Here is an 18,432-nt window from a genome sequence, read left to right on the forward strand (position 1 = left end):
GAAACATTCTTAATCAAGAGGGCTGGAATCAAGGTCTGTTCTTCTGATTAGTATCATATTTGTTAAGTGCTTACTATGTGTCATGCTCGGTTCTAAGGGCTGCAGAAGATATAATTTAATCAGGTCATAGGCCCACCATTTCCTAAGTAAGGGTTCACAGGTTTAGTGACTTTAAGGTTGAAGCTGCAGAGTACTTGATTTCTGCGGTAACGACAGGCAAGTTCTCTTCGGAAAAAGAGACAGAAGGAAGGAGACCTAAGAAAAATCATCAAACAGCAAATAATAATGATATTTGTTTAAGTACTGGCTATGTGCTATAAGCACTCTATAAATTGCTGGAGCAGATACAGTAGAGGCAGATGGGACACAGTCTCTGTCCTTCAGGACACTCACAGTCTAAGAGGGAGGAAGAAGAGGTATTGAATCCCCATTTTATAGATGAGGAAACTGAAGCAGAAAGAAGTTAAGTGACTTGCTAAAGCTTACACAGCCAGCATGTGGCAGAGTCAAGATTAGACCCTAGCTTCTCTGACTCCCTTGGCCACACTCTTTCCACTTGGTCATGAGGGTTCTCAGTTTGAGACACAAAGCAACCAAGACTGGTTACATTCTGATCCCCTGAGAGATGCTTGAATCACTTTGATTTGAAAGTTCCTTTGGTGAAAAAAACCTTGCTCAGTGCTCATTTCTGTAGTCTTGTCTCAGTCATGAGTCTCAGGAGAAGCAGCATGGCTTAGTGTCAAGAGTCTGGTCTTGGGAGTTAGCGGTCGTGGGTTCTAATCCCAGTTTTGCCACTTGCCTGCTGTGTGACCATGGACAAGTCATTTAACTTCTCTGTGCCTTGGTTCCCTCATCCACAAAATGGGGATTAAGACTGTGAGCCCCACGTGGGACAACCTGATTAGCTTGTATATATCCCAGCACTTAGAACTGAGCTTGGCACATAGTAAGCGCTTCATAAATACCATAATAATAATGAGCTGCACACTTAGGTCCACTGAAGACTATGGGACCAACTTTGAAAAGCAACATCAACCAGTTCCCAAAACTTCACTTTGATTCTGTAGAAACGTGCCTTTATGGGGACAGTAAAGTCCATCTAAAGCTCTGCCTTGGAAATGTCCTTTTTATTTTTTTAATTCATTCCAAACACCAGAATCACTGTGCTTGCTTGCTGAGTTCTTGGAAAAATTAGTCACAGCAAGCGTGCAGTTAGTTGGAGTTTCTGCTTTTGTCTATTAATTCTGTTTTCCTGTCACTAGCCCGTGACTGCTAATCTGCACACTACTGGAGCTTCCAGGGAGCATTCGTCATTTTTACCACAATCAACTTTTTTCCTGACTGGAAAAAGAATGTGATCAGCTTTGTACTGGTGGATACTCTTCAAAGTGTTGAGAAATAAGTTGCTTCCCAATGAACGCAAGGCTTTAATTCATTTTTCCTTGTACTGGCAGTGGAGGAAGTCAAAATTTTAAATGTAGGATGACATATGGATGTTCATTATTTATACATTCTGTAGCACACTATAAATTTTGCTTTGGACATATATCGAGGGACTGAAACCATTTCGGTCGCAAACACATAAATCACAGTTACAGTTATTAGTCCAAATGCGATGCCACCCAGGTTCTAGATCAAAACCTTTAAAATCCATTATAATTGATGACCGTGGCATAACTTATGTCCAATTTTATTAAAGGTGCTCATTATTATTTATATCCCTGTAACATTATATTCCTAACTGCACAGCCAGTTCAACGGGAATGATTGGCCGTGGGGGTGTGGAGTGGAAGAGGTTGGATTTATGGAATGCAGAGAGTGAGTAAAGGGAGAGGACTCTCTGTAGTGAGTTCGGTCTAAATAATCCATGCAATGATTTAGGTAATTTAGTTCCCAAATGGCTTGTCCTCTCCAAACAATGGGCATTCATTTGGGACAAATGAAGCAGCAGAAGAGTTGTCACCACTAAATTATAAATTGGGGAAATGGTTGGAGACTGAGCAGAAATCTCCAACTCCCCTGCCACTGGTCAACTCTTTCAGAAACCAGAGGCATTTAGATTGGTTCATTCATCACAGCACTGGAAAAAGAAGTGGAATGGATTGATGGTACTTTACAGACTCATTAGAGGGTTTCTTGTTGATTAGCTGCTTCTCTTACAGAATTAGAATGCATAGCACATCCAGGGTCACCTGTCCTAAGAACTGGGTAAAGCCATCCTTCTAATTTCCCAACACAAGGACTCAATCTCAAGGTCAGAAGGGTAGCTATTTTCGGCCATGGAAATTTTAAGCTATCACATCTTGCACTTCCACCGAGCTTATTTTTTTTGCTTTGTGCTGAGAGAGAGATCCAGAATGCGTAACATTTAAAGAGATAGGTCTTCAGATGAATATACACTTCCTAGATGGGCAAGGCCAAAGCTTCCTGAAAACCTGTTCTGCATCTTTTTAGACACATATTAATTACTCACATCTTAATAATTCTATGAGTTCACTCTTCTAATAGTTAACGTAATAGTCCACTCACTGACTTTTTTAAAATTCATGTCTGCACTTTAGTGAATTAATTCAATATTACTACCCCAAAATACTCATGATTCTCCAAAGCAATTTACTCATACTCTTTTCCTAACTAGGCAATGTACTGACAATAGGCTATTTCGGGTCAGACAAGTCAAATTCACCATCTGCTGTGTTTTGTATGTTGGCATGCAAAGCTTGAATAAGAGAAAGCACAGACATGGAGTCAGTGAGAGGACCTGAGTTCTAATCCTGGTTCCACCACTTACCTGCTCTGTGACCTTGGTAAAGCCACTTAACTTCTCTGTGCCTCAGTTTCCTCCACTGTAAAATGGGGATTCAATACCTAAGATGTGAGCCTTATGGGGGACAGGGACTGAGTCCAACCCGATTAACTAATATCTACCCCAGTGTTCAGCATAGTTCTTGGCACATAATACGTGCTTAACAAATACCATATTATTAATTTTATTATTGCTATTGTTATAATTAATAAGCATACTGCAGCTGGAATGCTGCCTGCCAACCCCCAGGGAAGTCATATAATCCCAGCTCCGCCACTTGGCTGTGTGACCCTGAGCATGTCACTTCACTTCCAGTGTTTCAGTTACCTCATCTGTAAAATCGGGATTAAGAATGTGAGCCCCTTGTGGGGCAGGGACCGTGTCCTACACAATTAATTTGTATCTATCCCAGCGATTAGAACAATGGTTGGCTTATAGTAAGTGCCTATTAGTCATGCTATTAACTGCTAGTATTGATAATTGTGGTATTTGTTAAGCACTTACTCTATTTCAAACAATGTACTAAGTGCTGCTCCTCTCAGAGTCGCATCTGGAGTGTTTCCAGTACTCTACCAGCCTGGGCTACTGGAGGGAGAGTCAAGCAGAGGCCCATCCATTCCATTCCTAGCTTGGGCAGTGGCTAGTGAGTGGAAGGCAAACTGCTACATGTCAAAACTCACCTGTGCTAGATGGCAGCAGCATGGGAGAATATTGAGGGAGAAGACTTAGGTTTACTGTGTGAAAGGAGGCAATGGTAAACCACTAATGTATTTTTACCAAGAAAACTCTACAGATACACTACCAGAATGATCGCAGATGGAAGTGGGGTATTCGAGGAGAGATGTGTCCATAGCATCGCTATTGGTCAGAGACGACTCGGTGGCATAAGGCGAGACAAGACTAAATGCTGGGTTAGATACAAAATAATTCAGGCCCACATGGGATTCACAGTCGAAGTAAGAGGGAGAACAAGTATTAAATCCCCATTTTTCAGATGAGGAAGTTTTTTCGGTTTTTTTAATAGTATAATCAGGTTGGAAACAGTACATGTCCCACATGGGGCTAACAGTCTTGATCCCCATTTTACAGATGAGGCAACTGAGGCACAGAGAAATTAAGTGAGTTGCCCAAGGTCACAGAGCAAGGGCAGAGCTGGAATTTGTATCCAGGTCCTTCTGACCCCTGGGCCTATGCTCTTTCCGTTAGCCTATACTGCTTCTCTAAAGAGCAATAATATAGAAAGGAGTTCTCAGAGCATTCCCTACCCAGAAGAAAGAGGCAAAATATTCATTTTTTCTAAGTTTCACAGTTACCAAATTAATCCAAATACACACACGTTAGCATGCGTACACACACACACACACACACACACACACACACACACACTGCTTTTTAGAAGTTAACTCATTAATTCAAAGAGACTCACAGCTAAAATGTAAGAAGGTTCAAAATTAACCGTGGTCAAACTTCTCATGTTGGAGGTCATTAATTTTACAAATATCAGAGGGCAGTTGTTAAAACTGGAAACTGATACACATGTAGATAGATATAGATGGATGTATCTATCTATACATATGCATACACATATTCCTCAGACAACAAAATGCTTTAAGGAGGTTTAGCATACACACTTGAGAGTTGATGTTTGTGCTATAGTTTGAGTTTGTTATAGTTTGTGTCATAAAAGGCTCTAAAATGCATTTTAAGCATGTGCTTGGCATTTCCATATGTGGGCAAAAATCTGAAAACCTCTTTCCAGATGTGAATCTGTGAATGGTTGTAAGAGGTTCTAAGGCTTGTTTATGCAGTAAGTAAATAGCATCTTTAAGGATCAATAGCAGATCTCTGTTTGAGTTAGATGGGTAAGAAATCTTCCTACACATCATTTTGAATAATTTTCTGACAGTGCACAAATGGCAGTGACCACCCCCTAGCCTAACAGAGTTGGAAATGTGTTCTATACAACTGTTCGATGAAATGAAGTGACATCAGGCCACCTGAGAACAAGTATGTCCAGTATATTATTCCATGTCGGGCTCAGGCAACTATGCCGCAAGATTTATTGGTCTTGGGCAAGATTGCTGTAGGTCAACCTTTCTGATTCAGGAGAATCTTTCTGTCTAATAATCATCATTGCTGTAATGTGATTAAGCAATTTCAAGAGTGAAACCCAAAGAGTGGGTGTTGCAGTCTGGTACTGACATTCTAACAAAGATTTTTTTTTTATTCTTTCATTCAATTGTATTTATTGAGCACTTACTGTGTGCAGAGCACTGTACTTACCGATTGGAATTTAGTTCTTACTATGCATCAAACACTCCTCCAAGTGCTGTGGTAAATACAGGTTAAAAAAATTGGACATAGTACCTGTCCCACATGGAGCTAAGGAGGAGGGAGAACAGGAGAAGAGGCACAGAGAAGTAAAGACTTGTCCAGCTTCACACAGCAAGTAATTGGTGGAGCAGGAATTAGAACCCAGATCCTCTGACTCCCAGACCCGTGGTCTTTCCACTAGGCCATGTTGCTTTTCCCTTCATTTATTTCCTGACCATCAGTGTTTTATCAGTAGTGTACCAAAAAATAGCATTGCTTCTTCCATTTTATGATTCCAACTGGTGAAGGAAAAGTCTATTTAAAGTTAAATACCAATCGCAATTGCGTTTTTCCCTTAAACACTCAGTGAAGATCAGCCGACTAACTCATTCATACCCAGCTAGTGTCTTCCATTCTGTTGTCTCCTACAAATAAATATCTTTAATCTGTGGTGGTCTAATATTAATAATACTACTATTAGTAGTAATAATGCTTGCAATATTTGTCAAGTGTTTACCTCATGACAAATAATGTGTTGAGCTATGGGGAAGAAACAGCATAATCAGGTTAGAGTCCCTATCCTCATATGAAAAGATAAGAAAATGTAGGCACAGAGGACTCAAGTGACTTGCCCATGGTCATGCCACAGGGAACTGTCATAGCCAGGATTAGAATAATAATAATAATTGTGGTATTTGTTGAGTGCTTACTATGTGCCAAGCACTGTTCTAAGTGCTGGGTTAGATACAAAGTAATCAGGTTGGACAGTGTCCCTCTCACATATGGGAGTCACAGTCTTAATCTCCATTTTACAGATGAGTTAACTAAGGCACAGAGAAGCAGAGTGACTTGCCCAAGGTCACACAGCAGACATGTGGAAGAGCTGGGATTAGAACCCAGGTGTCCTGATTCTCAGGGCCATGTTCTTTCCATTAGGCTTCTAGAGTTCAGATCAATAAACCTAAGAAACTGAGCCAGTAGAGCAGTAACGGCCACCCTACCCTGGGATACCTGGCTCTGAGTCTTTAGCATTTGGTGGTCCACAACCAGTTGGAAGACTGCCTGGAGATGGGCCAGACGGTGGCTACAGAACCTTTAGGGGAGAAAACATAGGGGTACAGTGATGCTGGGTAGCTTTGTGTTCTTCAGGACCAGATGATGGATTAACTATGGTCATGTAATCCTTAATGATAGTAATTATAATAATAATGATAATTGTGGTATTTGTTAAGCACTTAATATGTGCCAGGCATTGTAATAATTTCTGGGGTGGATACAAACAAATCAGGTTAGATACAGTTCCTGTTCCATGCGGGGCTCACAGTCTCAATCCCCATTTAAGCAGCTCCCTCCCCAATGCTCCTGGGAGGTAAAATCTGAGGCCTCCACCAAGGACTTGGATGCTGGCAGTCGTCCCTCGGTCATGTTGACCATGGCCTTTTTGGGGTCTCTGGGTGGGCTGATGGGGTGAGAAGCAGCAGGGCCTAGAAGCAGTAGCACTGGTCTTCAGAGTCAGAGGATTTGTGGTCGATCCTGGCTCCGTCACTTGCCTGTTATATGATCTTGGGCAAGCCACTCAACTTTCCTAGGCCTCAGTTTCCTCATCTGTAAAATGAGGATTATAGATAAATTCACCCGTTTATTTAAACTGTGATGCAGTTGAGGGACAGAAACTATGTCCAACCTGATTATTTTATATCTACCCCAATGCTTAGTACAGTGCTTGGCAATTAGTAACCACAATTATTATTTTTAAATGCAATGTTAGACATATTACTAGGCATCATTAGTTCAGAAAGAACATAAACAGTGTAAGATGAACCTTCCATGCAAAAAAATATGCTTTTTCATCTTTAAAACAGGAAAACCTAAAGCAGTGTGAGAACCAGTGTACTCTAGTGGCTAAAGCATGGGGCTGGGAGTCACAGGACCTGGATTCTAATCCAGACTCCTCCACCTGTCTGCTGTGGGCAAGTCACTCCTCTTCTCTGTGCCTCAGTTACCTCATCTGTAAAATGGGGATTAAGACTGTGAGCCCCATGTGGGACATGGACTATGTCTACCCTAAGTAGCTTTCATATACCCCAGTGCTTAGTGAGTGCCTGGCACATAGTAAGCACTTGACAAATACAATATAAAAAATAGCTGAGGATTCTTTGCCGTGATTCACCTCCACATGGGGATCTGCTTAATGGAAATTAGAGCTGTATTTAATGGATAATGGAATAAAGAATTTGACTTTCATCAGTCCAGGGAGCTCCTGTTAATACACCACTCATTACAGCAGCACTATATTTACTGGGGATCTGGTTGGCATGAAATATCTGACTCAATTATGGGTCCAGGTTGTCCCCTAAACACCAAGAGGCTTGTGCTGATGGAAGCTGGCAGTGAGCTCATAGCCTTTCTTGGTGTCCTGATTGTTTCGAGAGTAGGGTGGTAACAGGTAAGGGAGATTTATCGGTAGGGCTCAGGAAACCTAGATCAGCCACTCGGATGCCTCTGGTTTCCTTCTTGTGAAATCACCATTTAGAAGACTACACATCCTCCTATGCTGTACAGGTGTCCGGCCAGCTTCCCCAAAGTTTGTTGTAATTCTTTTCAGAACACAACTGATTGTATCTCCCTTCCTCCCTTCCTTGTAGGACAGGGACTATCATCTGTTCATCTATAATTTTGCTCCAGCATTAACACATGGTTTTAAATGTACACACTAATTTCTCAATAAATATCATTATTAGAGAGAGTAATACTAATATTACATGCCTCCAATTTTACTCCAGTGTGCTTCATTTTTTTCACTCATCCTTGATTTTTAAAGGTTCTTTCACATTCAAATAAATTGGGATTAGCTTTTAGGGTAGTAGGCATTGTTTGGGTAAATTTAAGGAACCAAGGTTCTAATAGTTCAGCCCATCTGAACGGCAAGCTAGCTAGACCTCAGATTTAAATAATTTGTGACTCTTCCCATGTAGGCAGATGATATACTCTAAACTCATTAATCATGGAGATCATAGTGGGGCTTTTATGCCCTGAAGCATTTCTTGGCTGTGGGAACAATATGCTTCATAAACACAAATTAGTGTCCTGAAAAAAGCTAATTGAATGCATGTGTGAAACTTTGCCTGAGGACAACATTCCCCCAAAAGTCAAATGGCCTGATAGTCTTCTAGTATTTGGATAAAGCACATGGTTTTCTCTCCTTTTCTGAGAGCAGAGCACTTGAATGTCATGGTAAAACAGAGCCTTAGATACAGCTGCATCCCACATGAAGACTGTAAGCTCCTTGTAGGCAGAGAACACATTAATTAACTCTGTTATATTGTATTCTTCCTAGTGCTTAGTACAGTGTTGTGCACACAGTAAGTGCCCAATAAATACAATGGTTTGACAGGCCTGCATGGTGCCCTGCCCATCAAGGAGGGAGTAGCTCTCTTCTCATGGAGAGACAAGGATGCAAAAGAGAAAATAGAACCAGATACTGCAAACATTAACTTTAACAGCTTGAGAAGCAGCATGGCCTGGAGGAAAGAGCATGGATCTGGGAGCTGGAGATCATGTGTTCTAATCCTGGCTCTACCACATGTCTGGTATGTGACCTTGGAAAAGTCACTGGACTTCTCTGTGCCTCAGATACTTCATCTGTAAAATGGGAATTAAGTGTGTGAGTCTATGTGGGACAGGGAGTGTGTCAAATCTGATTTACTAGTATCTACCACAGTGCTTAGAACAGTGCCTGGCTCACAGAAATGAGTTAACCAGTGCCATTAAAAATAAACAATGAACAACAAAAAAAAACATAAAAAGAGGAGAGTCTTTAGTGTGCCCAGTATAACAGGACTTTCAGCCATACATACACAGTGAGTGGTGTCCTCTTTCCATCATTGAGGGTGATGGTGTCCATCCATCCTCAAGTTGTCCTGGTTGTTCTGTCAGGCAGGACCCAGGACCCCTGTCAGAGGTGTGTCTAAAGCAGTGGGGAGATAAGGAGGAGTAAGAAGTTTTGGTTTTCCTGGGATGTGGGTGAGCAGTGATGGGGTCATGATAGGGGTAAGGGTCTGATTTTAGAATGTGGGTGAGACTTGAGGCAGACACACACACCATACGGAGAGTTCTGGTCTGATGCTGTCTGTCAATTAGTCAGTCAATTGTATTTACTGAGCATTTACTGTGTGCAGAGCACTGTACTAAGTGCTTGGGAGCATATGATACAACAGTGAACAGACATATTCCCTGCCCACGATGAGCATACAGGTGAGGAAGCTTTCAGTCCAGCTCCCTTTCACTCCCTTTTCCTTGTTCCTGTGCACTCTGAAGTTAAGCAGCAGGCAGAGCTCCTCCAGTACCTTCCACCAATTCTGCTACTCAGTGCTCAGTCCCACAGAAGCAGGGACCTGGACTCTGCCTCCTTGGCTCTGGAGTCCTGCAGTGGGGAGGAAGGGGTCTGAACACAGCAGCTAACCTCCACCCAGCACTCAAGCCCCGGACCCCAGCTAGACAGTGGCAGAGAACCCTCTGGAAAGCCCCACCAGAAGGAGCAGTCTGTGATAGCACCAACCGCTGACTGTCTGCGGGAACAGATTGACAGCCCAAAAAACCCATGGAAGCCCACAGAGGGTTTGCACTAGTGTGACTGTCTTGGGGGGCGGTGGGGGGAGGGGAATATGGAAATGGCCAAAGCAATAAAAGGCCAGATCTTTAAGGCAACATGCGCTCAGAGCCAGAACCTGTAACATGTGCTGAGACTTCCAGGGAGGGAGTTGAAATGAAGACATTTGGACTGGAATGAGTTGAGGTAGGGGTGATGACAATGATGATGATGATGATGGTAATGGTTAAGTTCTTACTATGTGCCAAGCACTGTTCTACGCAAAGGGGGTAGATACAAGGTAATTGGATCCTCCCACGTGGGGCTCACAGACTGAATCCCCATATTACAGATGAGGTAACTGAGGCACAGAGAAGTTAAGTGATTTGCCAAATTCACACAGCTGATAAGTGGCAGAGCCAGGATTAGAACTCACAACCTTTAACTCCCAAACCCAGGCTCCTTCCACTAAGCCACACTGCTTTGGTGTTCTCTATGCTGCACTAGTCCAGGAAGTGGTAGCATATATATATCTGAGATCACCCTTGTTTTTATTTCTTAGTGAAGACAGCATGGTGCCAGTGAGATCACCATAGTACCATTATGCCATAAGGCATGTGTCAGAGTGGCTAATTGATTGGTTGTCAGTGTGGGCTTTGCTAGTTATTTTTAGGGAGGAAGAGGATGAGGAGTGACAGGAAGAAGAGGAGAACAAGAGAGAAGAGGAAGTCAGAAGGAAGAAATGAAGAGAGGAGGATGAGGAGGAAAGAGAGGAGAAGGAGTAGAAGAAGGATGAAGATAAAGGGGCAAGATAAAGAAAAGAATGGGAGGAGGAAGAAGGAAGAGGCAAGAAGGGGAGAAAGAAGATGAGGAGAAGGAAGTGAGGAAGGGGTTGCCTCTAGGAGGTAATTGTTAAGATTAGCAAGAAAATAGCGAGCAAAGAGGAGACACATTTCAAGTTGCTGAGCCCAGTAGATAAGTGGTCTCTTTCTCCCTCCTTACCTAAATTACTTTATTTTCATCAGTCAAACAATCAATTGTATTTATTGAATGCTTACTCTATGCAAAGAATAGTACTGAGCACTTGGGAGAGCACAATATAAAAATACAACAGAGTTTATATACATATTCTCTGCCAAGGATTGCCTAGTGGATAGAGCACTGGTTTGGGATCCAGAAAGACCTGGGTTCTAATGCTGGCTCCTCCACTTCTCTGCTGTAAGTCACAATTTCTCTGTGCCTCAGTTACCTTATCTGTAAAATGGGGATTAAGACTGCGAGCACTATGTGGATCAGGGGCTATGTCCAACCTGATTAGCTTCTATCTACCCAAGTGTTTAGTATAGTGCCTGGCACTTAGTGAACACAACATTTAGAAAACAAAGGTGGGGAGACCGACATTTCTCTAAAAAACGGTTATATATACAAGTGCTGTGGAGCTGAAGGAAGGGTGAATAATGGGAGCAAATCAGGGCTATGAATGAGAGAATGAATGAAGAAGAAATGAGGGCTAAATCAGAAAGGCCTTTTGAAGGAGATATTCCTTCAGTAAGCCTTTGAAGGTGGGGAGAGTAACTATCAATCATATATGAAGAGGGAGGGCATTCCAGGCCAAGAGGCAGAAGATACGTGAAAGTTTGTTAGCGATATAGATGAGATTGAGATACAGTATGTAGGTTGGCATCATTAGAAGAGTAAAGCATCCAGTCTGGTATGTAATAGTGGAGCAGTGAAGTGAGGTAGGAGGGAGAAAGGTTATTGCATTTGTTAAAGCACTTCCCATTTTATTTTCTACTACTATCTTTAATGGCTTAAGAGCTACATGGGGAAGCCAATAGTCTCTCAGGAAAAATTCTTCCACATTGAATTGGGGAAGGTGGGTTGTGTTTTATTCTGTCAAACAAGCAGTTATGAGCAGGTGCTGAAGAAATTTCAGGAACGCTTTTCAGATAGCAGGGGCCAGTTCTTACCTAGGGATGGCAAGCTCAGCATTCTTCTGGGAGAAATGGCTAACAAGAAGTGCTGTCTGGCTAGTATAGGTACCAGTAGTGAATTATTTAGGATAGATAGAGCAGAAATCTCCAGAGATCTTTTATTTAGAGTATTTTCTTTCTCTTTCTTTTTCCTTTCTTTTTCTTTCTCTCTCTCCCTCTCCCTCTCCCTTTCCCTCCCCTTTTAAACAATTTTAGGTAATAACCCTCACCATGAAGCAGAGTTTGGGCTAATACATTGAAATGCTGATAATTGTTTTCATTTAGTATCACTGCTGGATTGCCTTGTATCAAAGGGTAGCCTGCAGTATTATTGGCTTTGAGGAGCAAGGAGTCTGCTCAGTGTTACCTTGAAATAAGATCCCTCACTTGGTTTTAGTGAGTTGTATGGCTGTGCATTTACAATTTGTCCTCATAAAAATGTATCCCTTGGTGAGTCTACTTTCTTTGGGAAGGGTGCCCTGACAATTTTCTTTCTGAAAATTGGCTTCCAGGGCCAACCATTTGCTCTGTATTGTTCGATTTGTACTGTACAGTAGGTGTCTAATGGCCTGTCCCTTAGTTTTCCTTTACTACCGTTGAAGACCTGACTTTAATAGGTAATTCTCCTGAAGTGTGGGGCACCCTGAGACAACTGTTTTATGGCATCCTGGGAATATAGGAATATGCTTCCTTTCCAAGAAGCACTTAGATCTGCGCACCTCCTGCTGTCATTAGTAGATGCTATGTATTTCCCACCACCTCAGAATTTCAACTGAACCTTTCCCATCTCCCATCTTCTCCTACCTCTAGGATTTCCAGCTTCCAGCCTCACAGAACCTTTTTTTCCCCAGAGATGAACACAAGCAGCTGGCCCAATATTATGGAGAATCTTCCTTGATAAATTGCTTGAAACATCTCAAGTGTGCGAGTGGTGGAAATCCTCCCAAGAAGCCCACCTGATAAAAGAACGTGTTTGTCTTTGCAAAAATCCTAAACTTACACTCTAACAAGAGAGAGCCCTGGAGGGCTGCAAAGGAAGCAAACATGCACCCTTTTTGCTCAGCAAAGTGGAATGAATGCTTGAAAAGCAAAGGTTATGAATTGGTTGGGAAATGGACAAATGTTTAAATAACTACTGTTAGCTCATAGACACTACCCAGCAAGTATCTACTTCCCTGAGAGCACAATAGCATTGGCAGAGGGGAGAAAACTTGGTGATTGAGCCTGAGTGAAGAGTTCTTCTTGGGGAAAAACACACACACACACAAAAAAAAAAACCACCTAGCAACCTATACTCAAATTCTGAACAAATCTGTTGATATGTAATGCACCATACAACCATACACTTGTACTACATGTTGAATGGACATTTGAGAGATGCTATATTTTTTTTTTAAAAAAAAGAAGGTGATATTAGATATCCACCCCAGTCATCTCTTGAGCTCTAGACAATCTTCTCTTCTAGGCTGTCATTAATGATGCATACCCAAGTAAAAATAAACAAATATAGGTCCTTAACAAAGGACAGCTCACTAAAGGTGATACAGAACGTTTGTTCTCAGGCCCCATGGCCCCATCAAAATAGAATACCAGCTACAAAGAGAGTTGCCCTTTATACCACTAATCATACTGGTATGATAACATTCTATCCACAGGAATATAATTCATGATTATATGAGTGATGGATTCATAGAATAAATTCCATCCATGGGGATGGATCGATGAGAAAGAACAATGAACCACCAACAATCCATTTGGTGCTTTGTGACCATAAAGAAGTTCCTTTTTTATGGTATTTGTTAAGCACTTACTATGTGCCAGGCAGTGTTCTAAGCAATAGGGTAGATAGAAAGTAAACTGGTAGGGCACAGTCCCTGTCCCACCGGTGGCTTATAGTCTTAATCCACATTTTACAGATAAAGTAGCAGAGGCACAAAGAAGTTAAATGACTTGCCTAAGGTCACACAGCAGAGAAATGGCGGACCTAAGATTAGAACCCAGGTCCTTCTGACTCCTGGACCTGCACTCCTGGACTCCTTCCCTTGCCCTGCAGATGCCCTGATCCCCTGAATCAGTCACTTTCTCATCTGCTCATTGTCTCCCAATCTTCCTGAAACCTCAGTTGTACTTGGGAGGGTACAATAGAGTAGACTGACAAAGTCCCTGCCCTAGAGGAGCTTATAGTCTAGTGGGGGAGACGGAAATTAAAATGTGACAGGTACAGAAAGCGACAGAGTATAAGGATATATCATACGTATGTGGGAGCTGAGGGTGGGGTGAATATCAAAGAGCTTAGGAAGTATGGACCCAAGTGCAGAAGGGAAGGAGAATAGGGTAGAAAGAAGAGAGATTAGTCACGGAAGGCTTCTTGGAGGAGATATGATTTGAGTAGAACTTTGAAAATGGGAAGAAAGGTGATTTGTTGAATATGAAGGGAGAGGGAGTTCCAGGCCAAAGGGAGGATGTGAGCAATGGGTTGAAAGAGTAAGAGATGAGATCAAGGTACAGAAGGTAGTTTGGTGTTAGAAGAGTGAACAATTTGGGTTGGGTTGTGTTACAAGAGGAGAGAGGTTAGATTGGAGAGTGAGAGCTGATCAAATGTCTGAAAGTCAAAAGTGAGGAATTCCTGCTTGATGCCAAGATGGATGCAGGGTGGTCTAGTGGATAGACTCTGGGGCTGGGAGTCAGAAGGGCCTGGGTTCTAATCCCAGCTCTGCCACTTGTCTGCTTGTGATCTTGGGCAAGTCACTTAACTTCTCAGTGCCTCAGTTCCCTCATCTGTAAAATGGGAATTAAGACTGTGAGCCCCATGTCAGACAGGGACTTTGTCCAACCTGATTATCTTGTATTTATCCCAGCACTTAGTACAGTGCCTGGCACATAGTAACCACTTAATACCATAATAATAATAATGTTGGTATTTGTTAAGCGCTTACTATGTGCCGAGCACTGTTCTAAGCACTGGGGTAGACACAGGGGAATCAGGTTGTCCCACGTGGGGCTCACAGTCTTAATCCCCATTTTACAGATGAGGTAACTGAGGCACTGAGAAGTGAAGTGACTTGCCCAAAGTCACACAGCTGACAAGTGGCAGAGCCAGGGTTCAATAAAAATGGAGGTTTTTGAGGAGCTGAAAGATGTGCACACAGTGACTATTAGTAGTATGATCTAGGCAGCTGGGTGAAGTAAAGACTAGAGAGGGGAGAGAAAGGAAACAAGGAGGTCAGTGAGGAGGCTGATGCAGTAGTCAGTGTGGGATACGTATTGTTTCTGTTTTTATGGCATTTGTTAAGTGCTTGGTATGTGTCAAGCACCATTCTAAATGTGGGGGTAGATAATAAGTTACTAGTAGATTCAAGATACTCAGGATGACAGAGTCCCTGTCCTACATGGGGCTCACAGAAGTATATAACAGGTGATAGTCCAGAATGGTAGAAATATGGATGGGGAGGGAGAGAGGGCAGATTTTAGAGTTGTTGTGAAGGTCAAACCTACAGTATTTGGTGAAAGACTTAATATACAGCTTGAATGAAAGAGACATGGAGGATGGTGGTGTTCTCGACAGTGTTGGGATAGTCAGAAAGAGGAAAGGCTTTTGGTTGGGAGATGTGGTGTTCATTCATTCATTCAGTCATATTGACTGAGTGCTTACTAATAATAATAATTATGATGGTATTTGTTAAGCGCTTACTATGTGCAAAGGACTGTTCTAAGCGCTGCGGGGGATACAAGGTGATCAGGTTGTCCCACGTGGGGCTCACATTCTTAATCCCCATTTTACAGATAAGGTCACTGAGGCACAGAGAAGTTAAGTGACTTGCCGAAAGTCACACAGCTAACAAGCGGCAGAGCCGGGATTAGGACCCATGACCTCTGACTCCCGAGTCCATGCTCTTTCCACTGAGCTGCACTGTACTAAGCGCTTGGGAGAGTACAACACAACAATAAAAAGACATCTTTTGGAGAAGCAGCGTGGCTCAGTGGAAAGAGCATGGGCTTTGGAGTCAGAGGTCATGGGTTCGAATCCCAGCTCTGCCACTCGTCAGCTGTGTGACTGTGGGCAAGTCACTTCACTTCTCTGTGCCTCAGTTACCTCATCTGTAAAATGGGGATTAAGACTGTGAGCCTCATGTGGGACAACCTGATTACCCTGTATCTACCCCAGCGCTTAGAACAGTGCTCTGCACATAGTAAGCGCTTAACAAATACCAACATCTTCCCTGCCAAAACAACCTTACAGTCCAAAGGGGAGGAGACAGACATTAATATAAATAAATAACTTACAGATATATACATTAGTGTTCTTGGGTTAGGAGATAGGAAGAACAACGGGAGCAAGTCAGGGAAATGCAGAAGGGAGTGGGATAAGAGGAAAGAGGGGGGCTTAGTCAGGGAAGGTCTTCTGGAGGAGATGTGCCTTTAATAAGGCTTTGTACAGGGGGAGAATATTTGTCCGTCATACTTGAGGAGGGAGGGCATTCCAGACCAGAGGCAGGATGTGGGTGAGGGGTCATTGGTGAGGTAGGTGAGATTGAGGCATAGTGAGAAGGTTAGCATTAAAGGAGCAAAGTGTGCGGGCTGGATTGTAGTGGGAGAGTTCCGAGGTGATGTAGGAGGGGACAAGATGATGGAGTGTTTTAAAGCCAATAGTGAGTTTTTGTTTGATGAGGAGGTGGATGGGAAATGACTGGAGATGTGGGGTGACGTGTCCTGAATGTTTTTGTAGAAAAATGATGTAGGCAGCAGAGCGAAGTGTGGACTGGAGTGGGGAGAGGTGGGAGGCAGGGAGGTCAGCAGGGAGGCTGATGCAGTAATCCGGGCAGGATAGGATGAGTGATTGTATTAATGTGGTATCAGTTTGGATGAAGAGGAAAGGGAGGATTTTAGGCTGTGAAGGTGGGACCGACAGAATTTAGGGACAGATTGAATATGTGGGTTGAATGAGTGAAAGGACTCAAGGGTAATGCCAAGATTAAGGCCTTCTGTTTTGGACATGCTCAGTGGGAGGTATCTTTGGGACTTCTAAGTAGATATGTTCTGAAGTCTGGAGGAAATGCAAGATTATGAAGAAGGAGAAAGATGAGGGCTGGAGAGATAGATTTGGGAGTCATCAGTGTAGAGATAGTATTTGAAACTGTGGGAGCAAAAGAGATTACTGTTATCCCCCAGGGGTCTGACTTGGTCTAGAATGGGGAGTGTGGCATTAAGGGGAATTCTCAGCTCTATATCTCCTCTGGAAAAGCACTTGTAATCACTTTAGGTAAGTCAGGACCCTGGCCAGTCTCTGCTGAGTTCTAACCCTTCCATCAATCCCTTTCTTCCAATCAATGCACATTGAGGACCTACCCTTAATAATAATAATTGTGGTATTTGTTAAGCACTTACTATGTGCCAGGCATTGTACTAAGCACTAGGGTGGATACAAGCAAATCAGATTGGGCACAGTCCCTTGTGGGGCTCACAGTCTCAATCTCCATTCTACAGATGAGGTAACTGAGACACAGAGAAGTGATTTGTCCAAGGTCAAATAGCAGACAAGTAAAGTAGCTGGGACTAGAACCCTTGACCTTCTGACTCCCAGGTCCGTGCTTTATATACTGTCTTGCTGCTTCTCAGGGGTCCCCAAGTCCCTGTATCTCTACTAATGACACCAATCTATGGCTTTCTCCCCAAAGGAATAGAGATCATCAAGGACTAGCATACCATCCCCGTTGCCGGGTCTGGCTGCTCAGAGGCCATGGAGAAAACACTTCCTCCCACTCTTGGTGCTCCCCAGGTCCATATAGTTCCCTGGCACACAGAAGCTCTCCTCCAGCCCCATAGAATGCAGACAACAAGATCTGAAGCTCTCGACTATGTTTAATGATTTCTTCACAAGGTGACAACAAAAAAGAATCTGATTCAAACTGCCCTTTCCTCAATCTAAGATTTTTATCCCCTAGAGCCACCTGTACTTCTCTGCAGGCATCTTGGGGCTCAAGTCCCTGTGGTCCTTCCTCTATCCCCTCAGATCATGCCAAGTTCCAGTCTCACCTTTTTTGAGTCCTTTGGATGCAGAGTGTCCTTTCTCCCCAATGAGGGCAGGACTCTCGCTCCTTTAAAGAGCTAGTCTCTGGACTCTAAACCTCCATGATATCAGATAACCTAATCTGGGATCCACTCAATCTCCCTTGTGTCGGTTCACATATTGCATTCATTTCCAGAAAGGAAAAAAAAATGCAAAGGGTCATCATCTCTGACTTCCTTTCTTTTCTTTTCTCCTTTTCTTTAGAGATTATTACTTTCATTTATAAACTTTTATTCATTCATTCAGTCATATTTATTAAGTGCTTATTGTGTGCAGATAATTGTACTAAGAGCTTGGAAAGGTACAATACAACAATAAACAATGACATTCCCTATCCATAACAAGTTCACAATCTGAGGGGCAGGGGATGGGGATGGAAACAGACATCATTATAAACAAATCACAGATATATAAATAAGTGCTGTGGGGCTAGAGGTGGGGGGAGGGGAGAGGAAGCAAATCAGGATGGCACAGATGGGAGTGGGAAATGAGGAAAAGTGTAGCTTAGTCTGGAAAGGACTCTTGGAGGAGATTGGCCTTCAATAAGTCTTTGAAGGGGGGAGAGTGATTTTCTGTCAGATTTGAGGATGGAGGACATTATATGTCAGAGACAGGACATGAGCCAGGGGTCGGTGGCAAGACTGGTAATATCAAGGCACAGTGAGAAGGTCAGCACTAGAGGAGT

General features: G+C 42.9%; 1 non-coding gene across 1 annotated transcript; it reads left to right on the plus strand.

Annotated features, from left to right (window-relative positions):
- Window positions 1-3,338: 3,338 nt before the first annotated feature.
- LOC114809665 lies at window positions 3,339-3,476 on the plus strand. Its single transcript, XR_003757442.1, has one exon. It is a non-coding gene; the product is annotated as a small nucleolar RNA SNORA7 (small nucleolar RNA).
- The last annotated feature ends 14,956 nt before the right edge of the window (window positions 3,477-18,432 follow it).

Source organism: Ornithorhynchus anatinus, chromosome 2 (genome assembly GCF_004115215.2).
Source record: "Ornithorhynchus anatinus isolate Pmale09 chromosome 2, mOrnAna1.pri.v4, whole genome shotgun sequence".
Lineage (NCBI taxonomy): Eukaryota > Metazoa > Chordata > Mammalia > Monotremata > Ornithorhynchidae > Ornithorhynchus > Ornithorhynchus anatinus.